The sequence below is a fragment of the Oryctolagus cuniculus genome, chromosome 4 (assembly GCF_964237555.1).
Source record: "Oryctolagus cuniculus chromosome 4, mOryCun1.1, whole genome shotgun sequence".
In the NCBI taxonomy this organism is placed as follows: Eukaryota; Metazoa; Chordata; class Mammalia; order Lagomorpha; family Leporidae; genus Oryctolagus; species Oryctolagus cuniculus.
The window spans coordinates 114,755,538-114,774,586 of record NC_091435.1 but is presented as its reverse complement, the minus strand read 5'-3'; the positions used below and the strand labels follow the sequence as shown (position 1 = coordinate 114,774,586).

Below are 19,049 nucleotides of genomic sequence, written 5' to 3'. Positions count from 1 at the left end.
CAGAAAAGAGATATGAGAAAAAGGTCTTTCATCCACTGATTCACTCCCCAAATGAATGCAATGGCCAGAGCTAGGCCTATCTGAATCCAGAAGCCGGGAGCTTCTTCTGGGTCTCCCATGTGGGTGCAGGGACCCAAGCACTTGTGCTATCCTCCAGTGCCTTCCCAGGCCATAGCAGAGACCTGGATTTGAAGAGGAGCAGCAGGGACAGGAACCAGTGCTGCAGGCAGAGGCTTATTAGGCTAAGCTCTGGCCTCTTTTCAGCTGATTTAAATGCATTCTTTTTTAAACACCAAGTGCAAAAGAGTTATTTTAAAGACAAAAAAAATAAGTAAGTGTTTTTGGTAGAGTCATTAAGCAGCCTCTTGGAGAAGTCATACCCCATATCAGAATGCCTGGTTTGAGTTCCAGCTACTAAGTACTTGAATCTAGCTTCCTGCTAATGCACATCCTGGGAGGAAGCAGGTGATGACTCAACTATTTGGATCCATGCCACATATGAGGCAGACTTGGATTGGATTCCATGCTCCTAATTTCTGCCTGGCTCAGTCCCAGCTGCTACAGGCATTAAGGAAGTAAACCAGTAGATGGAAGAGCTCTCTCTCTTCTTTTGAAATAAATGCAAATAAACAAGCAAGCATTTTTATAAAAGTAAAATCGAGGCAAGGCTAAATATTTGCTTGCTGTATTTTTTTAATTCGATTTAGTTGTGTCATCCACTCTAGGATAAATGCCAAGGGCAGTGAAGATTCTTTGAGGTCATCATTCTCACATCACAGGCAAGCCAAGCCTCATGTTCCTGTGTTTGAAATTAATGGTAAATTGTTGGAGTGCTTTCCTTAGCATTGTTTGAGGCTGTGCTATAATTCCATTTTTGTCTTTTAAATATATTTTCTCTTTAGTGTTCCATGAAATGAAGAATTCACGTGGTGCTCCCATCTCAAAGGGCGCTCTGCTGCTGGATCAGCAGAAGGAGGGACTTTGTGGGGAACAGAATCATCTGGCGCAAGATTAATGTATTACAACTCTGACAAACACATACAGCTGACTGAAGAATCTTTATCTTTTGAGATAAATTGATTGAAATTCATTGTTCAGAGTTAATAAAAAAGAAACTGTAGTGTCCACTTCATATTTACAATACAATAAATCTTTAATTTTTTAAATCATTCATTGAAGCAGCAGTAATGGTAATTTTAATAAGTAGAGCAATACAGTCTTTGAATTGAAGCTGTCTTATTCAAAGTGTAAGGTCAAATTGCAGATGTATATAAAGCTGAGGAACACAGACTTCTCCATTTAGCATTTAACCTTGATAGATTAGTAAAAATAAAAATGATCCTGCACATGCAGGTGGAGGTCGAAGAGGCTTTGTAACTAAATTTCCATTTAATATCAAAAGGCACCGTTTTGAAGTAGAAGTGAAAATATGCATACATCTGAACTCAAATGTGCCTCACAGAGAGTCATACGTGAGAAATACATGGATGTGAAATAAATGGAAAAATAAAAGTAAAACAGTGCTTGCAATAACATTCATCAATAACATTCTACCAATAACTTAATTTGTGTATTTACCAAAATCCACCAAATCAAACTGATAAACTAATCAATTTTCTTTGCTCTTCAAAAATATGTTTTTGATTTTTTGTTTCAGTATAAACATTTCTAATTTAAATGCATTAAATAAATAGAATTTAATATTATCATTCAAATGTGGTATTTTTCAGCAAGATGTTAGGTACCAAGGATAAACATAGTGTTATCCTAATGTGTGGAGTTCTGGCCTAATCACAGAAATGTGATGTAATGAACTCAATGGAGATTAAAAATAATATTAATCATTAAAATCTAAATAGACAAGGTGTCTACGTGGTTAATTGGAAACAAATGGGCTTTGGGGCAGGTGTTGCGGCACAGCAGGTTAAGCCACCACGTAGGAAGCCCACATCCTATTTCTGGGTTATTGCCTCGAGTTCCCCCCACCTCAAGTGCGGGGAATTGAGGCAGCAGGTGATGAGAGGGAGGCAGCAGGTGAGGATCCAAGAACTCGAGTTGCTACCCCTTATGTGGGAGACCTGTATGGTGTTAATGGATCCTGGCTTCAGCCTGGCTTCTCTAAGGCTTTTGCAATTAATTTGGGAAAGAACCAGCAGATAGAGGATCTCTCTCAAGCAGTGTCTCCCTTTTTCTCTTTGGCACTCTTCCTCTCAAACAAATATGTCTTTAAAAACAAACAAAAAAAGAAAGAAAGAAAAAGGACTTTGGCAGTGACCCAAGTACTCAGGACATCTTTTGTTGCTTGACAAAGGGGTAAGTAGGGGAGCATCCAGGACTTGAATCCATGCTCCTATGAGATGCTGCGTGATAATGACAGTGACGTTCTGGAAAAGGAGCAAGCATTTGCTTGTAATTAGTAAAATTTATCTGATGCTGTTATTACTACCATCAATACTATGGTTTTAAGATTTTGAATCCAGACTATTTAGTAAGCACTTCCTTAAAAGCATTCCTATGACACAATAGTCTATGTTAATTATTTATACGATACATGATACAAGAAAAGCATACTCTTTAAGAGTCTAACAAATTATTTTCTAACAGACATTAAATAACACTTCCCTGAGTGAACAACAACATGTACAGCCATTGTATAACGTGCTTTGTGATCTCAACATCAATATTTTCTTACTATTTAGCCTAGTTAACACAAGAAAAGTTATCCCTCCCATCCCCAACACTTGTGTTAATGTTAATCTGTGTCCTCTCAGTTCTGTTGCAAAATTGTTTGCCTCTTACCTAATCCTTAGAAATCCACTTCTGGTTTGTCACTTATTTTAAAGCATAGAGGAGTAATTCTCTTAGAATATAAGATACATTACCAATGAATAGGTTCAAATACAGCCTTTTCTGTGGAACAAATATCAAAGGAATATTTCTGTGACAGTTTCTTTAATGTTTAGAGTAAGTGACTAGTTGTTTTATCTATTTTCCATTTGCTTTTATCTCTTGATTTTTCCTTACTCGTGCTCATAATGTCCAAGTTACTGACAGCCTAAGTTCCAACCAATTAACTTCCATTGAATTTACAATTATTGTTTCCTAACGATACATAAATAAAATTAGGTGTTTAGTTATGGTACTTGAGGAAGCCAAATTGGTCACCTTAATCACTATCCCAATCCCATCAGCAAATCAACATATAGCAATACCTCCCACAAGAAAGATAAAGCAACACCCTGTCCTGTTCTGTCCAATGTCCCCTGATTCAACTTCCCTGCTGTCCTTCAGGATAAAACTCTGGAAATTTGCCTCTAATTGCAATCTGTGATTCCTTTCTTCTGTGTATTGCATCTCCTCTGACATTTCAGTTCCCATCACTCCATCAAAACATCACAGATTTGCCATTCATAATGTCCACATTTCCAAACACACAATTATATACAGTTGTATCTATAATTGACATAGGAATTCATTCTTTCCTGGAAGCACTTTCTTCAGTTGGTTTTATCCTTCTAACTAGTTTGTTTGGGTATTCCATTCTCATGTTTTCGTTCTCTGACTGCTCACCTGGAGTGCACAGACACCTGCTCCACCTACAATTTCCACAGGTGATATGATTTTTTTCCATGGTTTTAAAAATATCATCTTCATATTTTTGGATACCAAAAGCCTTTGTTTCTTTACTTTGGATAACTCAAGCCCTTACTTCTTCCTTCAATTCCAGACTTACGTATTTGAATGGCAGTTTTAATATTCTAAATGTCTTCTCTTCAAAAGAGAGATTTTAAACTCAAAATGCCTTAATTACAAGGTCCCAAACACATCTTCCCAGAGTCGCTAGCTCAGAAAATGGCACCTTTGCTTTTCTGGTGGCTCAGATAAACAACCTCAGAGTATCCTGGTATCCACTGTTCTCTCATATTCCACATTCAGTCTACCAGTAAATTCTGTCATAACTTCCTTCAAAGTCTATCCTGGATGTGACCGTTTTTTCTATTTATAGCTAAGCTAAGACACCATTTCTCACTGCTATGGCTATAATTGCCTCCTAGGCCTTCTGTCTGTTTCATCCTTTTGTACATACCAGAGACCTCTTTATAAAATTTAAATTATACCACTCAACTGCATGAGAACTTTCATAATTTAACATCTCATTTAGATCAGATTACAGATCCTACACTATATCCTGGACCCTTACTGCAGTATTACATTCACCTTGATAATGTTTGATCCATATAAATTTTCAAAGGTATTTACTGAATTAATAAATTGAAGAATAAATATACAAATAATCATAAAATGGAGCCTCATCAAATGTATTAACTTACGATCTGCAAAGCTCTACTAGAAAAGATAGATTCTTACTTCAAGAAGTTTAAGGGAATATATCTTCTTTATATTTCTAAAAACCTATCAAAAAAGCAAATGCATAACTGGCATTATAGTTCTTAAGCAAAATCTGAAATTCTAGCTTGTGACTTCAATGAGTTGTTACTTTGCTTTTTAATGATTTACAAGAAAAATACATCTCCCAAATAATAACTTGATTTTAGTCATTAAACAAATATGACTTTGCTACCAATTCTCAAAGACTGGCATCCAAAAATAATGTAATTTCTATAAAATTAAGGCTCATTTATTTTTAGATAACTGAGGTCCGTGGACTAGATAGTATTAACATTTCATTTATAATTAACCAGATCATTCTGTCACATTAATAGTACCTAACGTTAATATAAAAAACTTGAGACAAAATAGGAACATGTGCAAAACAAAGGGAGTGGAACAATGCTTCTTAGAACTCTGATCTTGATTGTAACTGACTGTGAAAGAAAATTGGAGCAAGAATAACTTTTTGAAGCACATCAATCTGACCAGACATAATGTAATCATATGTGATTACAGAACAGTCAGAAACACATAGTACTTTATATAATGACATTAAAATTGACATTTTGGTTACTGAATTTGTAGCTTTGCAATTTTTGAAGCTAGTCTCTTATCTCACTGATCTATTAAAGCAGGCATTTGGGTGTATATTTATCAAATGATGATTGATTTTTAAATGATAAACTGTGTTATTAATTTTAATATTAGACTGAACATAAGAAGTACACTTGGATGGATTGCTCTAGTATCTCCAAGTGCAGAAACACTTGAGAAAGTTGAAAACAAATCACATTATTTCTAAGAAAATGGATCAATGAATACATTTTCCAACTTTTAATAAGTGAGGACACATTAAAGTGAGAGTACCCTAACTGCACTGTGACAGAACATTCTGAAATATTCAGTCAAGTGTGTTATTTCAAAGCTCTTTTCACAGATTCTCCCTTTAAGGAGCAGGTGTTGTGTGCATCTCATTCCCTGTCATTAACGGTAATATAGGGCTGCTCTCTGAAATGATTTTGCAAGTTATCTTATGAACACTTTAATGTAATTCTTTTTCTGACCAGTTACAGTAATATATATGTTTTTGTTATATACATCTATATTCTGTTAATGGTAAGATGTTACAAGAATGCTGCAGTGAGCACTTACTATATTACTCCTTTCCTAGTCATTTCCCATCTAATTGTTAAGAGGGGAAAGGATTTGATGTAATAGAACATGGATGCTGTCATGATACTAATAAAATAAATCCCACAGGATTTGAGACCTGACCCTTTTGCAAAGTCATCACAATGTTCCAGTGGGTTAATTACAATCAGGTACCACAAATAATTATAGAATCAGAGGGTAAGGATTTTCTCTTCACTCTGGAAACCACATAAACTGTTATCTGTCATAAAATCTAATTATAAGACTGATAATAATTGGACTAGATGGCCAGATGACAGTTTTTCACAAACTTGAACTTTTCTTTATATCCCAGGATATCTAATTTTAGTCTCTTTTTTCCCCTTATCTCTGTAACATTAACCAGACAGGTATCAGCATGCTAGCATGTTAAAATTACCAGTTTGCAATCAAATGAGTTTCATAAGCATTGTTAATGACTGCTTTTAATAATTCATTATGAAGACAGACTGGTGAATGTATAATACACGGAAATTAAAGTTAATAGACTTGAGTCATAGTTAATTTTTGTTCTGCCACATATTAGCCACATTTCACTTTTCTATGAACCACAATTTTCTCATTTGAAATATGTTCAATCGTATCATTACTTCAGCATTTTTTCCCATCTAATAATAGAAGTGATAAGCCTCATACCTTGTCAGTGTAATGTACCATTCATATTAAAATAATCTTTGACTGATATACTATTGGCATATTAAAGTCATCTTATTTTTGGAAAGCATATTATAGTGAAGTTCTTTGTTAAGTTGAAAATAAAATAAAAATTAAATTCAAGTGTAATTTCAAAATGAATTTATTGGTGTAGGTATTTGCACAAGTGCTATGTAATGGGTACCCACACATGCTAAATTCATATACAGTGATTTAGGATAAAGTAACACTGATTCTCCTTTCATAATTCTTTGGATTTTCCTCATTGTTTCTGTTGCCTTTGGGAAACACACAATAATACCAGGAGGAAAAAAAAGAGCAACAATAAATTAGTACTTCAAGAAATATAGCTATCTGGAAAAATATGTGGGGTTGAAATACTGTTATTTCTATTACCTTGTTTCTTGGGTGTTTTATGAGTAAACAAGAATGAAACACACTACAGAAATGTTAACATTATTAAATTAAATTCACAGTATGAGCATTAGAAAGCACGTCACTGTGGGGCAGACTCCCATTACTGTAATGCACAAGTATGAGTGTGCCCCATTTGTGTGTGTGTGTGTGTGTGTGTTTCAAATTACAACTAAAGTTTATGGCTTTATAAATATGTCAAATTATAATTTCTGATGATTGCTATATAGTACACGGAAACATGACTACTTTTTTATATTGTCAGTTAAAAATCTGCGCTAATAAAATATAATTTGTCATTTTAATTAATCTTATCTACTTCCCATTGAAATAGTTAATAACTCTGTATTTGTATATGTGTATATATATAATATATGCATTTTTTCCAAATCAGTTAGCAGTGGAACTATAAATTTTAGTGAAAGTATTTGTTTTTTATTTAATAAATTATTCCTCCTGTGCTAAAGTTCTTTAATGTGCAAGAGAATAAATAAATACAATCTTATCAGAATAGCAGAAGTTATGTGATGATGCTTACAAATTATATGTTTAATTTTTACTTTTTAAAGATTTATCCTGTATTTATTTATAAAGCAGAGTTGCAGAGAAAGACAGACAGAGATATCTTGCATCCACTGGTTCACTCCAAATGGCTACAACCACCAGGGATGGGGCAGGCTCATGCCAGGAGCCCCGAATTTCTTCCTGGTCTTCCAGGTGGGTGTAGGGACTCAAACACTTGGAACATCTTTTGGTGGTTTCTCAGCTGCATCAGCAGGGATTTTGGATCAGAAATGCAACAGTCTTGTCTTTAACCAGTTCCCATATCGGATGCCAGTGTTGCAGGCAGAGGCTTAACCTGCTAAACCACAATGCCGGCCCTGCAAGTTACTTTATTAAATAACTTTAGTTTCATATCAAAATAGGATAAAATATATCAAGGAACCTGAATTTAATCTTAGATAAGAATATATCAAAGCATGGGGTAGGATATTTATATTACCATTGTATAGACAAGATAAAACAGCAGTGAATTTTAAGTAACCCAGCTAAGTTTATACAGACAGAGGATTTGTAGAAAGATTACCACTGGGGACATCAGAGGCGTGTCACACATGATCCAGAAGACTGTGTGACTTCACTGTGAATGGTTCCCCACAGAGTTGTACACTGAAGAAACTGAATATAGCACTCAAAGAGGTTATAGTGCACATCAGCTCTCTATAAGAGTAGAAGGCAACTTGAGAGGTCCTGGGGTAATAATCTATGCTGTGTTTTTTGTTTGTTTGTTTGTTTGTTTGTTTTTAAGATTTATTTATCTATTTGAAAGAGTTACACAAAGAGAGAAGGAGAGGCAGAGGGAGAGAGAGATCTTCTATCTTTTGGCTCACTCCCCAGTTGGCTGCAACAGCTGGAACTATGCCCATCTGAGATAGGAGCCAGGAGCCTCCTCTGGGTCTCCCACGTTGGTGCAGGGGTACTAGGACCTGGGCCATTCTCTACTGCTTTCCCAGGCTACAGCAGAGAGCTAGATTGGAAGTGGAGCAGCTGGGACCTGAATTGGCACCCATATGGGATGCTGACACTGCAGCCAGCGGCTTAACCCGCTAGGCTACAGTGCTGGCCTCTATACTGTCTGTTATCTTAACTATGTTTTGGTTTATTTTCCTTTCTTAGTGTTCTACTCTCTGTTACAAATTAGATTCCATCAATTTATCTATTGCTAGAATAGTGCTGACAACATGACATTCAGTGGTTAATTTAATTCTTTCACCATCCAGTTACTGCTTGAATGCATAATTAGTGATGGATGTTACATTGCTATTCCAACTTAGAGTACAATGGTATAATGGGTGTAATGTACATTTATACCTGTGTGCTATTTAGATACGATTTCAAGCTTCTTTTACAGAAGGGTGGGAGGAAGAGCAGAAGGAAATAAAGTGTGCTTAGGTTATAATTTCAACTAACAAAGGTTTAAATAATATTCTCACTTCTATTTAGTAAAGATAATTAAATGCAGTCTGTAGAGGCACCAAATGTAAATGTTGCTTAGTTTTATCACAGAATAACTCCCTCATTGTTTTGACTTAAGAAATCAAAAGCGTTTCATGTGTCTTTAAGAATAACTGAAAAAGAAGCTTTGTGTAACTGAACTGGATACAGGAGATACCTGTAAAGCACAGAGCAGGGGAGAGAGTGTAAGGCATTAACCTGCCTCCATGACAGCATGGCTAAATCCAGAATGGCCACCTAATCAGTCAGATCACTGGACAAAGCAAACACGGCAGGGAATTTCAATAACCAGATAACAGGCACTGCAATCCTATGACAACTGAGAGAAGAACCCCGAGGTGAGTCCATGTTTACTGTGATTCCCTACTTGAAGTTAATTTATTGTCTCAGGTCAGGAAACTTTACCCAAATTAAAGTAAGTTACCTCCAGCAAAGTGAAGAGAGAGTTCTGTACTACTGCAAAAGGTGGAATCTGAAGGACTTCAGAGAGTCGGGAGTTGGCAAAGAGATGGGCTCGAGTTCTCTTCAGGAGCTCCTGAAAACAACTGACTGAGGTTGGGCTGAGTACATACCGGGTGAGGCTATGAGAAGCTGATCAGAGAGAAGCTACCACAGGACTGACAGAAGAAAATAAGTGACAAGAAGGGCTGGGAAATTTTGGAGGGTGAAGAAAGGAAGGTTACACTGTTGGGAAAGCTCTGCTTACGTCACATCAATGTGTTTAATAGTTGGCATTCAGTTGACTTGAAGACATAGCTTGTACATGAAGAATATCATAAGAACTAGACTATCCAAGCCTAACAAATTCTCAAACCAAATGGAGCAGACTTTTAACTTTAATTTCTGCCTATTTGGAAGATCTATAAAATATCTTGACCTTGCCATGCAGTCACCAACAAATCATTAAATGAAGAAGATACACACGTGGTACAAAATCAAGTCTATTTACATTCCTTGGTTGAACTTCATCATAAAATAAAAATAAACGTTCTTTAGTGGAAACATGTATTCTTCCAAATAAGATAAAATGATGTGTAATATTTTCTCATGTTTTACCCATAAAGTCTAATATAAAATTTAAAATTATTAAGGATATTGTGAAATAGGAAAACATAAGATGAATCTGATGACTCAGATATTAGGTGAAAGAACAAATGTCTTAAATTAGATATTTTAAATATGTTCAAGAATTGAAAGAATAATATGTGTTCCTTTTTTTAAAAAAATATTTATTTATTTGAGCAGCAAATTTACAGAGAGACAAAAGGAGAGACAGAGAGAGAAGACTTCCATCTGCTATTTCACTCCCCAAATGCTTGAAATGGCCAGAGCTGGCCTGATCCACAGCCAGGAGCCAGGAGCTTCTTCTGGGTCTCCCATATGGAATCAGGGGCCCAAGTACCTGGTCCATCTTCCACTGCTTTCCCAGACCATAACAGAGAGCTGGATCAGAAATGCAGTAGCTGGGACTGGAACCAGCACTGCAGGTAGAGGTTTAACCAGCTATGCCATAGCCGCCACAGCACCAGCACTTAATATATTTTCTTTATTAATAAGAAAGTGTACACTCTTGCCAAAGAATTAAAGCTACAGTCGTTTTTCTTTAACTCTAAGAGATACATCCCCAAGAACAACTGTTAATGCCTGCAACTATGGATAGTATTCAGTCACACACACACACACACACACACACACACAATTCTTTTGTTATTCCTACAATCCCTGCAGCACTGCCACATAGAACAACAGTTAATATGTCCTTCCATATTTTATGCCCTAACGACTCTGTTGACATCATTAATTTTACTCATTTGGGCCATTATTAAGCCATCAAAAAAAAAAAAAAAGAGGGTGAGGGTGTTGTTGCCTGAACATAAACCCTGGGAAAGCATCACAATTGATTAGACAACCAGGACAGGTACCAAATGACTAATGGGTAGCTAGTGGGTAGAAAAAGGAATATTTGCTATCCTAGGAGGTGGAGAATTTATCACACAACTCAGAGGGCACATAATTTAAATTCATTGTTAGATCATGGCAAGAATTTTCCATTTAATATTTTTGTACTGCTGTTGACTGTGGGTAACTAAATCTCAGGAAGTGGAACCATGCATAAGGGGGATGCAGTGATTGCACTTTGAAAAGATGTGTAGATACTAAATTCAAAACTAAAGTAAGTGAAATGAAAGAAAATTAGTTGGTAAGTTCCAACACAGATTTAAACAGGAGAAAAAGGATTCAGTGAGCTCACACAGAAATCAATAAAGAATACCTAGTTGGAAAAACAGAAACAAAATTAAAGAAAAGAGGACACAACCTTAGTGATTGTCCAACAATATTTGATAGCCTGGATAATGTATAACTGGAATTCTAAAAGCAGATAAGAGTGAGAATAAGACAAAAAATACATGATGAAATACCTATCTAGCATTTCTCAAATAAGACATAAAATTTAAACTTACGAGAATCTCAAGTAACTTCAGGCCAATAATAAAAGCAGCACAAATTAAAAAAAACATATCTTGAAAAACATGAACTACTGAAAACTAAAGATAAAGGGAAAATTCTGAAAGCAGCCAGAGTAAAATTGCAAAGGACGTTGCATACACGTGATGAGAGCATGAATAAAGGCTCCTTTGAAACCTTAAGTGGACGGACAAGAAATAAAAGGTACACATCCTAAAACTGATGAAAGAAACTCAATCAACTAAGAATTCTATATTCTTTCAAAATTTCAAATGAACCCAAATAAAGATTTTTCAAATAAAAGAAAGTAGAGAGAGATTGTAACTTCCCAGTCTGTGCAATGTGAAATTCTAAAGGGTACTGTTTTGCATACCATATGATACCAAATTGGAAAATTAAAACCAATGAGAAAGAATAAGAAATATTATATGTAATACAATTTTTTGTTTTATTTTATAAATTTCCTAAAATGTGATTACTTAGAGCAAGCAGTGTTTGAAGAGGGGCTTCATTCTACATCACTTTGAACGTCTGAAAGCAATACAAAAAACAAGAGGGGAGAAAAGTGAAACTATATTGCAAGTCTATTAGTTTTGTGAAGTGATGGTTATGAAATAGAAAACAGAAAGAGTGAAGAGGAAAGTGAGAAACATGAACGGTAAAGTCAGTACTGTCAGTTGGGAAGCATGTAGATTTAATTAAATTTGGCCAAAACAGGCCTCTGTAATTTCAATTCCTACATAAAGAACTGCAACCAGTTTTAGTTTGTAAACAAAGTACAATCTGAGGTAAGAGTATATGCTTCAAAAATGTAGCTGAATCTCAGTCAAACAGCAACAGGTATCAACTCATTCAACCACTTCCATATAAGGTAACTGCTGTATTTCTCCATACCAGAGTGAAGCAAACGTTGCTTTAACAAATCATAATGTTTCCATGCATTGCTTTCTTTTTCTCTCTATTTATACTGTCTGCACTGCTGCAAAGAACTCTCTAACCTTTTATAGTTTCAGGTTGCCATCCGACTCATGAATCATTCTCCATTCAAATAAATTGTTATCCCTTTAATTCTTTTGAGAGTATTTTTCAGAGTTGTGAACTGTTCAAATACTAATTCTGGGTGGGTTGTTATAAACACAAGAAGAAATCGTTATAACTGAGGAAATCACTAAAAAAAAGCAAAAGTATACATCTACATAGAGTTCTAGGAGTTGTGGAGCAGCCCTTTAAGTTGTTGCTTGCAAGGTAGGTACCCCGTATCACAGGGCTGGTTTGAGTCCTGTATTATTCGCTTCCAGTATGCCAGGGTAGAGAGAGGATGATGGTCCAAGTGCTTGGGCCCCTACCACCAAGATGAAGTTCCTGGCATAGGTCTGCCCTATACCTGGTTGTTGGCATTTGGGATGTATACCAGTGTACAGAAGATTATCTCTCCCTCTCTCTTTGTCACTCTGCTTTTCAAATAGATGGGCAGATAGACATATAGATATTTTTTAAAAATAGGGCCAGCATTGTAGTGCACCAAGTTAAGCTGCTGCCTATGACTCCAGCATCCCAAAGGTGAGTCAGTTTGAGTACGTGATGCTCCACTTCTGATCCAGCTCTCTGCTAGTATGACTGTGAAAGCTGCAGAAAGTAGCCCAAGAGCTTGACTTCACCACTCACGTGGAAGACCCTGATGGAGTTCGAGGCTTCTGGCTTCATCCTGGCCCAGGCTCGGCTATTGCTACCATTCAGGGAGTAAATGCTTGGAAGATCTCTCTTTCTGTCTCTCTCTGTCTCTAACTCTTCCTTTCAAATAAATAAAAAATCAATCTTTAAAAATATATGGATAAGTTGAAAATAGAGGGTGAAATAAAATATGTTATGCAGACATAAACATGTGAAACTTGGCCTGTCTATCCCAATATTAGCCAAAACTGATTTCTGAACAGAAGACATTTCATAATGATAAAATGGTCAATTAAACACTAATATATAATCTTAAGCAGACATAATAGCTTAAACTTAAAGTAGGGACAGGAAATTAGTAAAAGTAAATATAAATAGATAAACCATAATTATAGGTGGAGATTTTTATAGCTCTCTGTATTTCATAAAGGGAGATAAAGACATTAGAATATTAGACTATCTGAATACGAATAAATTAATTTAAAGAATTTATTGTTGTAAATAACTGAAGAACACATATTCCTTTCAAGTGTGCATTAAATATTCATGCAGATAGATTATGTGCGGGGTCATAATTCCCAATGTATTTCAAAGGCAGAAACATTACAGAGTTTATCCTGCTAAAATAAGTTAGAATCCCACAACAAAAAAGAATTGCAGGGCCAGTGCTGTGGCACAGTGGATTAAGTTGTGATCTGCAATGCTGACATTCCATGTAGGCACTGGTTCGAGCCCTGGCTGTTCCACTTCTGTTCCAGCTCCTTGCTAATGCTCCTGAGAAAGCAGTGTGAGATGGACCAAATACCTGGGCCCCAACACCATGTGGGAGACCTGAAAGAAGCTCGTGGCTTCAGCCTGGCACAGCCCTAGCCATTTTAGCCATTTGGAGAGCGGCCAAGTGGATGGAAGATCTTTATCATTGTCTCCGCCTCTCTCTCTCTAACTCTACCTTTCAAATAAATAAATATTTAAAAAGAAAAAGAAATATTGATATAAACAGATAGCAAAAAAAAAGGAATTGCAAAAATCTTTCAAATATCAGAAATCAAATAACAAACTACTTAATAACCCATAAACAAACAACAAATTTAAAAAGTCAGAATTATTTTAAACTTAATATAATGAAAAATAATAATTTACAGAAAGAAGTTAAAGTAATGTTAAGCAGGGCATGTTATTTAGATGTCTATATTAGAAAAGAAAAAGGCTGAAATGATATTTATTTAGAAGATTAATAAGTTATAAAAAGAGCAGTAAAATAAATCTTAATTCACAGAAGGAATAAAAGTTTTTAAAAGATATGATACAAAGCAATAAAGTGGAAAAAGATGGAGAAAACTAGCAAAGTCAAATCATAATGATTTTTAAAAGGTTAATAAAATTAAAAAAAGTCAAGCAAAATCAACCTAGTGCAAAAAGAAGATAATTAAATGGCCAATACTAAGAATTAAAATTAGATATCACAAACACCATAAAAATCAAAAATAAAATAATACTATTGAATAATTTTATTCAAATAAATTTAATAATTAATTTATTGAAAAATATATCATTGAAAAACATAACCACTGAAATTAAGTCTAGAATAAATATAATATTTAGGTAGCTCTATATCTGGTGAGGTATAGGTTTTATTTATTTTTTATTTATTTATTTTTTGACAGGCAGAGTGGACAGTGAGAGAGAGAGATAGAGAGAAAGGTCTTCCTTTGCCGTTGGTTCACCCCCCCAATGGCCGCTGCGGCGGGCGCATCGTGCTGATCTGAAGCCAGGAGCCAGGTGCTTCTCCTGGTCTCCCATGGGGTGCAGGGCCCAAGCACTTGGGCCATCCTCCACTGCCTTCCCGGGCCATAGCAGAGAGCTGGACTGGAAGAGGAGCAACCGGGACAGAATCCGGCGCCCCGACCGGGACTAGAACCCCGTGTGCCGGGGCCGCAGGCAGAGGATTAGCCTAGTGAGCCGCGGCGCTGGCCTATAGGTTTTATTTTTTAACAAAGAAATTCCAAATTCAAATGGTTTCACTAGTAGAGTATATTAAATACTCAAGGATTCAATAATGCTAATGTGGGCATATTCAGTAATTTGAAACAGAAACAATATTATTCTGATACTAAAACCTTAGAAAGTTATTCAAGGAAAGAAAATTATATAGCAATGTTTCCAATGAATTAAAGGAACATTCATCAATAAATTACATTACTATTAACAAGTCAATCCAGAAATGTAGAAGGATGGGTTAATGCAAAGTGGCTTTAACCCTTAAATATGAGATTGCTCCAATACTCAAAAAAAGGATTCAGCATGTTTCACCACATTAACAGAATTAATGAGAAAATAAACAACAATCACCAAACAGTATGATCCTCTTAAAAAAAAAGCACTTGTCTTAATTTAGTAACCAAGTATAATGAAGTCTCAAGAAAATAGAAATAGAGGCCGGTGCCGTGGCTTACTTGGCTAATCCTCAGCCTACGGCGCAGGCACACCGGGTTCTAGCCCCAGTTGGGGCGCCGGATTCTGTCCCAGTTTGCTCCTCTTCCAGTCCAGCTCTCTGCTGTGGCCAGGGAGTGCAGTGGAGGATGGCCCAAATGCTTGGGTCCTGCACCCGCATGGGGGACCAGAAGGAAGCACCTGGCTGCTGGCTTTGGATAGGCGCAGTGCACAGGCCACAGTGCGCTGGCCATAGTGACCATTTTTGGGGTGAACCAACAGAAATGAAGACCTATCTCTCCCTCTCTCTCTCTGTCTCTCTCTTACTGTCTAACTCTGCCTGTCAAAAATAAATAAATAAATAAAATAGAAATAGAAGGGAATGTTCTCAATTTGGTGAAGGGCATTTTGCAATTAATATAGACAATCGTAAAATTATAACCATTTTCCTAAGGTTTGAAACAAGATTACATACTATTTAATTTATAGTTGTCCTAAAATCCTAGTGAATGGAATAACAAAATCAATAAAAAAAAAGTAAAGATGAATTGGAAGAAGTCAGCTGTCTTCTATAGTTCACAGAACAATTTTCCCAAAAGTAGAATTCTTAATCAATTCACAAAAATATAATTACTAAATACAATTAGAAAAATTACATAGCTTAAGGTCAACATAAAGTCAGTATATTTTTTATGTATTTCCAGAAATATGCAGTGGAAAATAAATTTTGAAATACAGAAAAACTTAGGAATAAATTTAATGAAACAAATGCAAGAACTCTTCACATGAAACCTTGAAATATTAGTTGAAAAACAACAATGCTAAAATGATCCTTCTCTTCAAAAAGATAATGCTTTTAGGTCCTATCAGAATTTGTGGAAACCAAGAAGAATATTCTGAACTTTATTTGGAAAACATAGTCTGAAATAGATTTAAACAAACACTTTGAAATACAACATACACAATGACCACTAAGCTCAAGAGCTTTCAGAGAAAAGCAGAAAAGTGAAACCACAATGAAAAGTTGCTACAAAGAAAGCAGACAGTGCAAGAGTAAAAAACAAACAAACAAACAAACAAACAAAAAATCTAATTCCAAGTGCTGCTAAGGATGCGGAGCACTGGGGTTCCAGTACCTTGCTCTAGGGAGTGTAACATCATCAATAAAGGAAAAGAGTCAAACAGTTTCTTAAAAAGATAAGCATGCATTTATATTTACTCTAGAAACCCCTCTCCTGGTTTTTGTCCACAAGAAAAAAAAAAAAAACATATCAACAAAAGTGTTCTATAAATATATTCTCAGAATCTTTATTCCTAGTATTCCCACATAGCAAATAGTCTGTGGGTGAACTGATAAATTGTGGATTGATCTCCCAAGAAAAATATTTGTAAGGTCTCCAGTAGTAAGCTACAAATGGAATACTGATTTAGACAGTTCAGGTAAACTGCAAATGAATAATACTGAGCAAAATAAGCCAGATGAAAGATAATATAGAATGTGACATCAATGATATGAAAATCTAGAAAAGGTTAAGCCAATCTATGATGATCAGCATGAAATCCGTGGTTGACTGGAGAGTCGAGCAGAAAAAAGACTGCAAAGTGGCAAGATGAGAGAATCTTCTGACATGATGTAATTATTATTGTCATGATGGGATGCTACTGTATTGGGCTGTGTCCACTGGTCCCAACCTGTTGAACTGTCTGCTTAGTATGTGTTATATCCCCATGAAATTCATAAGTACCACATAGATTTACTATATAATAAATAAAAGTATTGATATTATATGAAGTGTGAACTTGAAAATCCATTCTCCTGAAAGATAACTAGAACTCCATCTCCTGTTCTGTACTTTCTTAACTTGCAATTTGGAGATTCTGGGGGAAGTAGAAATGAGGAAAGTTTTTCAACTTTGCATTAAAGACATTTTGGAAGGAATGCGAGGCACTGCCTGTGCATTACAGAATGTTTAATGCATCCCAGGCCCACACTCTGCTATCACCATTATTCCCAGTTTTGACACTCAAATCAGGGTCCAGACATTGTTACATGTTCCCATGGGCTCACTGTGGTAGAGAACTGAAAGGAAGAACCACAGCATTGGAATATCATGTCTGTGGTGAGACAGATTGAATGGTTTTAAAACCTAACACCAACTTCATTTCTATTGGAATTCATTTAACCACTCTCTTTCAATGTTTATTTATGGATATATTTTTGGGGAAAATAATGTACACCAAGGGATTAAAACTGTGTTTTCCATTAAGGCAATTCTCAAGACATATCATGTACTATTTTTTCTCTGGTCAACTACAGATACATAGACAGTAAAGAAAATTACTTATTAAAATAGTGTTTTGTTATGGCTATGCTATTTCATAAAGTTTACTTTGACCCTTTAGGTTGATAAGCTCTATTATATTTATTTGTCATTGTAAATAAAAGACCAACTCTCATTTATTTAGCATTGAAATATGCTAATAACAGAAGTACTTTAACAAGATTAAATAATTGGGGCCAGAGTGCCGCATAGTAGGCTACGCCTCCACCTGCAGTGCCAGCATCCTATATGGGCCCCTTTCGGTGTCCCAGCTGTTCCTCTTCCAATCCATCTCTTTGCTAATGGCCTAGGAAAGTGGTGGAAAATAGCTCAAGTGCTTGGGCCCTGCACTCATGTGAGAGACCTGGAAGAAGCTCCTGGTTCCTGGCTTTAGATTGGTCTGGCTCTGGACATTGCGGCCATTTGGGGAGTGAACCAGCAGATGGAAGACCTTTCTCTCTGTCTCACTATCTCGCTGTCTTTAACTCTAACTCTCAAATAAATAAATTAAATATTTTTAAAAGATCAAATAATTCATATTATTATAGTCATAGACTCTTTTTGACCTCCCGCTATTTATGTGTTATAAAATAAGACTCTTATCACCTCTGATATTCAGTATGTTCTATTGTGAAGTGAGAAAATATAAATTCCTCCATGATTTCAACATAGAAAATATGAAATCAATTACAGTCATCGATAATTTAAAGAAATATTCCTTATTAAATTATTTATAGTATCAGGAGTTGTAAGAAAGAATTAAATACATATTCAAATGGTTCAATATAGGTGTAACCTTTCAGGAGAGAGCAGAATGAGACAGAAGTAACTCTAACAAAACTTTAAAAATATGATGACCCTTTTTTACGAGCGGAAATTTAGGGAGCTGTTCAAAAATCAAAAAAATTTCATTGCTAATCTAATAATCTATATATCTTGGAAGAGTAACATTGCATTGATTATTCATACTAGTTTTTATCAGCTTTCATTCAAACGCCAAGAAAATATTTGCTAAGTATGATACATACCTATCTTTGTACTACAATGAATACACAACAAAATCAGTTTTTGTTTCAAGAAGCTAACATAGTGTAATTTTGGAGGAGCAGTTTGCAATAGAAGATTGGTTATGACAAATTCCTAATAATGATTTCTGTGAGAATAAAAAGAGGTCTAAAATAACTGCAACTTTAGAAATTAAATCATTATTGGATGAGCTGTGTAAAATAAGGTCTTAAAAAAAGTACAGTTTGTTTTATTAAAGAGAGCAATAGGTGTTCAAAACTGGGCACACAGCAAAAACAAAACTCTAAGGTGCAGTAAAGTTTGGAGTCTTTGGCATTCCTCTAATACCTAGCTTACCAAGCACCAGGTGTAGGATAATGTACATTGCAGCAAAATTGTAGAGTCCATTTAAATACTAACTGAACAATTTTAGCATTATACACAAGGGACAACTGAAAAACAACTTTGATATAATTATAATATGCAACT

At 35.5% G+C, this 19,049-nt stretch overlaps 1 protein-coding gene and 1 long non-coding RNA gene across 2 annotated transcripts in view; one reads left to right on the top strand and one right to left on the bottom strand.

Moving 5' to 3' along the window:
* BCHE (butyrylcholinesterase) overlaps positions 1 to 19,049 on the bottom strand; it is an 87,329-nt gene that overhangs the window by 58,037 nt on the left and 10,243 nt on the right. The window lies entirely within an intron of this gene.
* LOC127482890 (uncharacterized) overlaps positions 8,798 to 19,049 on the top strand; it is a 129,742-nt gene continuing 119,490 nt past the window's right edge. Inside the window, exon 1 of the long non-coding RNA XR_007908785.2 lies at positions 8,798 to 9,005. This is a non-coding gene — a long non-coding RNA (uncharacterized lncRNA). The remainder of the gene's footprint in view (positions 9,006 to 19,049) is intronic.